Source organism: Lithobates pipiens, unplaced genomic scaffold (assembly GCF_037356315.1).
Source record: "Lithobates pipiens isolate NorthernLeopardFrog02 unplaced genomic scaffold, aLitPip1_a1.2 Scaffold_1, whole genome shotgun sequence".
NCBI classification, from domain to species: domain Eukaryota; kingdom Metazoa; phylum Chordata; class Amphibia; order Anura; family Ranidae; genus Lithobates; species Lithobates pipiens.
In genome coordinates this window covers 15913310-15924075 of record NW_027507685.1, presented here as the reverse complement: position 1 = coordinate 15924075, position 10766 = coordinate 15913310, and positions in this window count along the sequence as shown.

Here is a 10766-nt window from a genome sequence, read left to right as displayed (position 1 = left end):
CACAGCTGGAATTATGCAAGACTCTTGACCATTCCTTTTGCCCCCCTCCCCCCCTTTACTTTGGACCTGTCCTTTTGCTTTTGTGTCAAGCTCAGAGGTCACCTGAACTTTGACAGTTGCTGCCTTGCCAAATACGTATCAGATAATAGTGGGCCACAATTTTATCTGCCCTTTTTTTTTTTTTTTAAAGGAATGTATTTTCTGTTTTATATGTATAGTTTGTAATTTAGTGATATTTGTACATGGAGGTAGCCATATTTTGTATATTGCATTCAAAGGCTCTGCTTCATCCATAGCAGTGCCAAATGGTGGTTCTTGGCTGACTCATTGGAAACCATGCACTCTATGTATTTGGGATCTCAGCAGCGGTTAAAGAGTACAGATTTATGGTACTGGCTAATATGGGAATTTCTGGTTTTAAAGGGGTTGTAAAGGTTTGTTTTTTATTTTCTAAATAGGTTCCTTTAAGCTAGTGCATTGTTGGTTCACTTACCTTTTCCTTCGATTTTCCCTTCTAAATGTTTTTTTTTTTTTTTTTCTCCCCTTTGTCTGAATTTCTCACTTCCTGTTCCTCCTCAGTAAGCTGTTCTGGCTGACTAACCACCGCTCGGATGATGGTGTTTTACTGAAGAGAAACAGGAAGTGAGAATTTTAGACAAAGGGGAAAAAAAACGGAAGGGAAATCGAAGGAAAAGGTAAGTGAACCAACAATGCACTAGCTTAAAGGAACCTATTTGGAAAATAAAAAAACACAGCTTTACAACCCCGTTAATACAGTAACAAAAGCATGAAAACGGCATCACTTATAAATGTGAAAGCCACGTCAAAAATGATTAAATACACAGCAATCTTTGAAGATATCTGCTACGGTAAGTGTAATTTCTTGACTTTTCTTAAGTTTAACTGCACTGTTTTTTATTTGACTCCGCTATGCGTTCTTTAGAGTTGTGAGACATTTGTGTGAAGGCAGACAGCAGTTGTCGCCTTTCAAATGACCTCTGACCCCTGGTACTCAAAGCATCAGACATAGTACAGCTAATAAGGGGGCTGTATACCTTTTTCATGGCCTAGTACACAATTGAATTGCATACAGTATATGTGAATTGTTTGACCTGCCAAAATATTTGCAATTCTGTGCAGCCAGTCCTGTGCTGGGTCAGTTCTGCCATATAATACTGTTAGAGCCTTACCTTTACTGCAATACCAGCACAGCTTGTTCAAGAACACGCCCCCTGCCTGCTGATTGGACAGTGAACAGTATCGCTCTCCTCCGGCTTTCTCCTTTTTGGCATATACTGCAGCAGAGCCCAATTGTCAGTGCTGGCCCTGACTTTCCCAATGTGAGCCCTTCTGTGCAGTGGAATACAGGTCGCTGTTATCCAGGGGAATTCAGGTACTTACTTTATTAAAATACAATTTAATAAAAATAAAAAAAAAGCATAACTGCATTATTTTTATTTATAATTTTTTTTTTTTTTTTTTTTTTTTTTTTTTTATCTGAACTTCAGTGGAATGGATTGTCCAAGATTTTTGCATAAGTCCCATTTGTGACTGTTTTTTCTTTAATGTGAACCTGTGGTTTACTCGTGCATAGCAAAGACACAGGTCCGCTTTAATGAGGACCACGCCAACAGTTATTACTTACTTTGCTTTTGCTCCCTGGAGCTTCATTTAGGCCTTGGGAGTGAAGAGAACCGTAAGCCATGTATAAATACCATGTCTTGAATGTTACACAGAGCTGTGAAATCTCATCCAGTGTCTAAATGGAGCAGTAGTGGGGGGGGGGGGTGTGTGGTGTAAGTATAAGCTGCAAATAGGGCCACCGTTTTAATGAAATCTGTTTATTTGCACTGTATGAGAAAAGCAGGCTGGAGATGGTTTCCTAACTTTAACATTATGTATTTGCAGCAGACTAAACTTTATCACAGGAAAAAAAAAATCTAATTTAGTGAGATGGGAGTTCAGTTTTAGGTGGAGATAACCTAGCACATATTTGGACCATGTAGAAAGTACTACATTTCTTAAGAAGCGATTTGGGTGGGAAAGTAAGTGTTTTGTGTAAATGTAATTTTGTTTAAGAAGTGTCTGGCTAATATTTCCAAGGCTGCTGATAACCTGCCTCTGTACGAGTTCATTCGATTTCCATATCATTTAATAGTACTCAATCTTCTTTTACATTTACAAAGTGCACCCTATCCTCTCATGGTATCATAGGGTTTGCTGCCTTTGCCCCTTCTTCTTCTTTTTTTTTTTTTTTTTTTTTTATATACACTTTAATTTTTCATTGAAACAATAATAAATATTTAATTTTCATGTTTCTAGAATGGGAAAGCGGTACACGTTTTTTGAAGTTTAGAAGTACACACTTCTGCTTCATTTTGGTCTGTTTTAAAACTGTTATTTGGCTTGGTAATACATGAGTAAGGTTTAAACTACCAGGTATTACTTTAAATGACATGTTTTTCAGTACAAGAGTTTTTATATTGGGTATAAAACAATTTTCTCAATGCCATAGAAATCTTTGTTTTTAGTGACTGATGTTATCCTACAGCTGCCAGTTTAAATCTTACAGATGGATAACCTCAGCATTTAGTAAGTTAAATGTCAAACAGGTACAGCATAAAATATGCAATCTCTTAGTTTACAAACAAAACTAATTTATTCAGTATTGTGCTGGAACATAACTTTTGGAATATGTAAAGCATATCACTAGATAATATCTTCCAGCTTTCAGTTTATGCTGCTGTATAGTATAAAATTTACCAATGATGGAAGAAGTGTGTCCTGTAAATTTAATTTCATATTGGAAAGTTATTTTGTCTGTACAAATTAATAAAACATGGTTGGTACTGTTTGTTATATCTGTTTCCTTCATGCATCTGCATAAGTAATTTATTTATTTCTCTCTGTAAATAACATCTTTTAGGTAGAACACGTTATCAAATATGAACACTGTACTATCTATTTCCTACCAGATTTTAGCATAGCTTATTGGGTGTTGATGTACTGGTTTTCCTTAATGCAATAAATATTGCTGCTTTTTATATATATATATATATATATATATATATATATATATATATATATATATATATATACACACACACTGCAAAGCTTGTGTTTTACCTTTCAATGGCTTATTTCATGGAGTCTCCTACAGTAGTCATTCCGACCATTGCCTTGTCATCCACATGTGGCTCCTGACTTCCGCTAAGGAAGCCACCTTAGCATTGCTCATGATATAAAGGTCTTTTGTTACTGAAAACCTTCTCTATTACCGTATATAAAATTTGAATCTTTTACATATTCTGGAATTTTTATTTAGTCTACTCTTCTCGCCCTGTGCAATAGTGCGTGTCAAGCATAGCACACAGTAGGATCAGTAATTACAATCCTATAAAATTGTGAAAAAGATATTAAATTCGTGGCAGTTTTTTTTTAAAGAATTATAGCTAGAGCTGCAGGTTTCATCTAAATCCTGCCTAGATCTTTGGGTTTATTTGAGTAGGGGTCATTGAAGCACAACTCCAGATAGGGCAAAAAAAACAATGCTTTTTCATCCTGGCTAAGGACCAGGGCTCACTGCTTATAGTTCAGGTAATACTTCTATGAAAAGCAATGCACTGGCAGTGGGTGTAGCCTCTGCAGATACACAAGTAGATTGTGAGCACTTCTACATTATTTTTGTGTTTTGGAAGGCTGGAGTCCTCTTCATTAAACAAAAATGAAGGTTGTGTAAATGCTAGCGATGGCTTCTTTTTTTTTTTTTTTTTTTTTTTTTGGATCTCTTAACTAAACTCCAGCTCTACGACTCCAGTCGTTTTTTCCAAAAAATTTTGCATTTGAATAGCCGCTGTGCAAATACAGTGTGACATGAAATATTGCAACAACCACCATTTTATTCTCTAGGGTGTCTACTAAAAAAAAAAAATATATATATATATATATATATATATATATATATATATATATATATATATATATATAAAAATACACATATATATATATATATATATATATATATATATATATAAATTTGGGGATTCTAAGTAATTTTCTAGCAAAAAAAAAAATGATTTTAACTTGAAACCAACAAATATCAGAAAAAGGTTTAGTGTTTAAGTGATCAAACTTTTTTCACTTAGACACAAAGTCTATTCCATTGACAAATTTACAATGTTTATACTTTAGTTCAGCTGATAAAGAATGTTGTGATTCTTGGCAGACTGCGGTTTTTTCCTTCCTTTCTTTTCACTGCTGTGGTGTTAGACGAGCGGAGAGAATTCTTTGCATAGAAAGAATTGTGAAACGCTTTAGTCAAGATCGTGATATTGATTCTTGACAATTAATTGTGCAGCTCTATAACACACTATGACCTTCTTGCAGTGTTCATTTGGAGCTGCAGCAAGTCCAATAAAGCCCGCTTCATTTAAGGGCGGGAGGACTTTGAGCATCATCTAGCACTCTTCCCCAGTCTTACTGCCCCCTGGCTTGCCCCTTTCATTTATTGAATTTCAGAATCGTGTGAATGTTACCTAGGGTAGTGTGCCTGCAACTGCACTCTGCCTAAGAGAGCCCACTTCTCTATACTAATACTCACCCATCAAGCATTTAGACATTTTGTACAACTCCCCTAAAAGTGCCAGTTCACTGTTTGACCCAGGGTTAAGGGCTCTTGTGAGAGAAGTACTGAGGCAGGGTTCTGTGATTTATTTATTTTATATATTATTCACGATTTATATAGCGCCAACAGTTTACGCAGCGCTTTACAATGTATGGGGGGGGGCAACACAATTCCAGTACAATACAAAAGGTACAGGAGTGCCCTGCTCGTAGAGCTTACATTCTAAAGGGAGGGGGTGGTGGTAGAAAAGGTAATAGCTGCAGAGAACGATTTGATGGGGGTGGCTCGGGGACAGTTAGGTGGGTGTGGGATAGACTTCCCTGAATAAATGAGTTTTCAGGGAACTACTAAAGGTGGACAGGATAGGGGCTGATCGGACAGACCGGGGCAGGGAGTGCCAGAGGATGGGAGAGGATCTGGAGAAGTCTTGAAGGCAAGCATGAGAGGAGGTAACAAGGGAGCTGGAAAGCAGGAGGTCCGCGGAGGGGACGATTTGGGCGATATCTGCAGATGAGGTTGGTGAGATTTAAAAAAAAAAAGTTATGCACAGCCCACTGCAGACCCATCCAGTCAACTATTATCGGCCTGTATTCCATAGAAAAGCACAGTTTGAGTATGACTATACTGGGTCTAAAATTTGGTATGTAATGAAAACAGAATTTAATTAACATTTCATTCGCGTGTTAACTCTCCAAAAAATTATTTCCTGGTCCCTTAAAGAAGATTAAACAGCACAGTGCTGTGTAATCTGCCCCTCTCTAAACAAAAAAAAACCTCCCTTCCTGTATCCCCCGCTCTGCACTCACCATGAAAATCAGGGCTGCTGAGCCCTGACCACTGTGGTCAGAGCACGTCCCTTCCTCATCCACAGTCCTGCTCTCCCCTCTCCTCCTGCCTGTCAGCTATGTGTCTGTGTCGCTACAAACTCGTGAACCTTCACTACATAGAGTGCATGCTTACCAGAAGGCAAGCTAAGATTAGCTTGTGGCTATCAACCCAGCCAGGGCCTTTATCCAGGGGGTGTTGAGATAACAGCCCACAGGTAGATTCTTTGGATTAAATTGACATGACACCCGCCATTCAAACCAGGAAGACTTGAGTCCGTGATTGTGGCCATGGACAAGGCAAATTTACCCAAAAAGGAAAGAGCTCCACCTAGTGTAAATCAAAACGCACAGGTTTATTTAAAAATTAAAGATTGCACTTATACAAAAAAGGTGAGCTCTTTCTTTTTTGGGTAAATTTGCCTGGTCCATGTCCCTGATCACTGGATTGAATCTTCCTGGTTTGAATGGCAGGTATTTGTCCATTTAATGCAAAGAATCTACCTGTGAGCTGTTACCGCAACATCCCTTGGATAAAGGTTTTGGCTGGGTTGATAGCCACAAGCGAATCTTAGCTTGCCTTCTGGTAAGCACACACTCTATGTGGTGAAGGTTCGCGAGTTTGTAGCGGTGTTTGCGAGTTGTTTCAAGGCATCTGAATGATTCAAGTTACGCACATTCATTCGTGGTTGATGGACTTATTTTTATACATATATTCATAATCGCTTGTCCATTGACATTCAATGTACCGTATTTATCGGCTTATAACACGCACCTTTTTCCCCTTAAAATCAGGGGAAAATCGCAGGTGCGTGTTATACGCCGATCCACCACGATTTTTGGGCTCTGGGCGGCTTTCAGCCGCCTTCGGCCCTTCTCGGCGGCCGAAAACCGCCGAGGAGGGCCGAAAGCCGCAGAGAACTTCCGGGCGCTGCCGAGATGTCCATTTTTAAAAACAAAAGCTGAGGGGACAACGATGCACAAGGCTGCAATGATGGACAAACTGCATAACGGACAGGCTGCAATGATGGACAGGCTGCAATGATGGACAGGCTGCAATGATGGACAGGCTGCATGACGGTCAGGCTGCAATGATGGACAGGCTGCATGACGGACAGGCTGCAATGACAAGGCTGCAATGATGGACAGGCTGCATGACAAGGCTGCAAATGACACTGACAAGGCTGCAGATGGACACTGATAAGGCTGCATTGATGGGCATTTAAATGAAATTTTTTTTCCTTAAAATTCCCTCCTAAACTTGCGGTGCGTGTTTTACGCCGGTGCGTGTTTTTACGCCGATAAATACTGTATATATTATGTATGTATTTATTTTGCAACACTGGTTTGCGTGGCTTTCTTTTTAATATTTAACCTCCTGTTTTCTGAGAGCTATGACAGAGGACTACGGAGTCATTCCCCTCTGCTATGGAGTAAATAAAGGGCTGGGTGAAGTTTGTGTTCCATAAATACATTTCTGTGGGTGAGTATAGTTGTTCTAGGGCAGTAAGTTTTTTACTGGCAAGATCACCAGAAAAAAATAAAGTGGAAAACAATGCTGCAATATCTTTATTGTACAGTAAAAGACATAGGAAGGATATTCGAACCTGGGTTAGAGACTGCTACTTTCAGGTGATTACAATTGTAAAGCTTTGCTGGACATTCCTCTGGTTGTATAGTATATATACCGGTGTTATCACTTTTCATTAATTTTATGCCTGGACTGCTCCTGTTCACCAAATGCCCATATATTAGCCACTTGTTATCAATGTTTTACTCCACTCACAGCGCTGTCCTCAATGATGATAATCTATCAACTAAAATTGTTCAGGTCATATATATAAATCATATATACATATGTGCAACAGATCTAGTAAACCAACATAAAGTGCTACTATTGTAAGTCCCAAAATAAACATTCATCTGTGAAGTGCTCCCAGTAAATAATTAGTGTTAAAGTGCTTCAGACATTTTTCATGAGGTGCTCCATATACAAAGTGCTTCAGTGCAGCTCCTATGATTTAGTGCTTCATGCAACACTCTATGCCAGTGATGGCGAACCTTGGCACTACAGATGTTTTGAAACTACATTTCCCATGATGCTCAACTACACTGCAGAGTGAATGAGCATCATGGGAAATGTAGTTTCAAAACATCTGGGGTGCCAAGGTTCGCCATCGCTGCTCTATGCTCTATGACAGTGGTCATCAACCCTGTCCTCAGGGCCCACTAACAGGCCAGGTTTGCAAGATAACTGAAATACATCACAGGTGATATCATTTCCTGCTCAGTGATTGCAGTATACCAGTCTGCATCTCCCAAGGTAATACATAAAACCTGGCCTGTTAGTGGGCCTGAGGACAGGGTTGATGACCACTGCTCTGACACTCACCAGATGTCTTTGACATTGTGCTTTTCAGCTTCAACGTCTCCATAGGCTTGTGGCTATTACCCTCCCGAGTCTTTGCAGGAGTAATCAGATCTACCTCTCCTTCACAGCTCCTCTCCCTCAGCCACTCTATATCAATTCCTCATGCCTCAGTTACCTTACAGGAGGACAGAAGGGGAGCCTACATAGCATATTACATTTTTTTATTAAAAATGAATCATTAAAACAATTCTATTACACTCACTTGTAGGTAACCATAAAATCAAAGTAAAACCAGTTAACGCTGCCGTGACATGCTTTCCACTGACTGGCTAAGTGAGTGTAATGAAATAGTTTTTATGACCTGTACAATTTTTAGTTTATAGATTGATCTTTGATGTAAATAGATTATCATCATCATTATAGAAGCAAAGAGCTGTGGGTGGAGTAAAACATATCCCTGGGTGTACCCCTCCCTATAACCCTACCCTACTCTGTGAGACCTCAGTTATATGCCAGTGGCTTTAGGTGATTGACCGCTTCTCCCTTAAGGAGAGATCATTCTATGCTTACCTAGTTTTTATTATTTTACTTTGGATCAACTCCTTAAAAGAGAAGTATGTATTTGTTTTTTTTCCCCAATCATACTTACCTAGGTGGATGCAGCATCGGTCCCCCAGTGCCTCTGCACTGAGAACCGAGCCATCGAACATCGCCGATGGCTCAGTTCTCACAGCTCTGTAAGCAGAGAGCTGCTGACTGTCAATTAGCATCTCTCCACTCTGCTCCTCCTTGCCCGCTGGAGCGCTGAGCTGTGGAGGGGTAGGGAGCGGCCATCTCAGGCGCTCAGCAGCTCGCTAAGAGGCTGAGATGGGCATCAGTCCAGGCACCTGGCGGATCCAGACTCTCATTGTTGGAATGACGCGGTGCCTGGACTGATTCCTGTGATGTCAACAGAGAGCAGACTTCAGTCTGCTCTCTGCTGAAAATGGGTCACAGGAGTGCAAAATGAATTTCACTCATGTGACCCAAAAGGCTGGACTTCTTTTTTAAAGTCTTCTAAAACAGCTTTCTTCAACTAAGGTGCCTTGGCAAAATCGCTAAAAATTGTATACAAGCCAGTGTGTGGATGAAGCCTGCCTTTTAGTTGCACAAAGCCACAGGTTTTCATTGCGCACCATTTCAGCCTTCTTGCTGCTGGCATCATAATGACCAATGGTGTCATTAGTTGACATGGAGGATGTCAGTTGCCTTCATAGCATCCTTGTTTGACCTCCCCCTGCCCTTTTCCCTCACCCATGGGGTCACATTAGCTGAGTAATGGAGAAAAACTGACGAAGTTAGTTAATACCAGTTTTCAAAAGTCTTTTTGCTTTGGAAGAATAAATCAACTTCTGTGGATGTTGCTGCATTATGTAAAGCTATTAGAATAGTTTTAGAATGGGGTGCTTCGAGAGGGTCCACCATTTTTAACGGGTGCCTTGAGACTGTCAATCATTTTTAAAGGGTGCCTTGACTGAAAAAAGGTTGAGAAACCCTGAACTAACACAACAATAGAAGCAGTGTAACCTTGGTAAAACTTTTGGAAATGTACTCAGACCCCATGCTGTGGGGACAGCCTGTGATGTTGCTTTGGGCACTGGATCCTGCTCACCTTGGCACTTTGTGCAATGAGTGTAGTTAGCCACAGGGAGCTGTACAGGTTCACGACCATGGACCATTCCTATGGAACGCATACCCTGAAGACCCCTATGGAGGTATGTCTGCCACCTGGACCCTAAATAGCACCAGAGACATGAACAATGAGGACGGGTTTACCCTTATTGAACTGATACTTTTACAGATTTCCTGGATAGTATTAGTTTCTTCATTAAAACGATCAGGATACCAGAAATTGGGTTTGAAAATGACATACCACAAGTTGCACTATTACCACTGCTTTTATTTAGAGCACTTTACAAGGTTCTCAGCCACTTCCTACCACACATTTGCCACAAGTATTTTCACTACGGGATGATTTACACCTGTGTTGTGCATTCCTTCATGGACATGCTTACCCTATTTCTGCACCTCACTCCATGAGTACCCTACAGGGGAATACCCTCACCAATCTAGATGGTGGAAACCAGTTGCAAGGGAACCACAGAAAAAGCTCAGTGAAATATTCAGTCTGCCAAAGGCAGTTACCACGCTTCCATTGCCCTGGATCCGGACCTAATTTTAACAATGACTAGTCTCTGCATCTGAATCTAGTTCTATCTTAGGCATGCAGCAACCTATCTAACCAAGGCATATTTGTTTTCAACTATGTCAGACTCTTGGAAAAATAGTTTTAGGCTGGCACCACATGAATCGAAATTTTAGCTGGTGCAGCAGAGACTGACGATTGACCTCTGTACCACCTCCCTGTCGGATTTTCCCCACTCGATCACCGCTGCAGCACTGATAGGTATATTGTGACAGCAATAGCTATACAATAATTTAGCAGGGACGATTCCCTCATCCACCTTACATGTGTGGGGGAATCAGGTCAGTTTTTAGCGTTCAACCTCCTGGAAGAACAAAAAAACGGACCCATCTACAGCCTGCCCACAGCCAGGACTCAAGTGCCAAGGCTTTTTCTCCATTCCAATCAGAAAGTGAAATGCCTCCTCCACATGTAGACATTGAGGGGAGTAAAGAGGACCCAGAGGAGGTGTTAGAGGAGGCCTTGGAAGATTTTTAACCCCCAGCCTCTCGTACACCTGATGTTATGGCTTTACGCAATATGCTCATCAATGAAAATATGCCTTGGTATTGTAGCACTGGATTCTCCAGTACACCATGCCCTCTTGGGTATTAAGAGACCTGCTAAGTCTAAAAAGACATTCCCTATTCATGAACAAATAAAATGTGCAATTTATGATGATTAAGTTAACCCTCAAAAGACTTTCATTCCTCTGAGAATCAT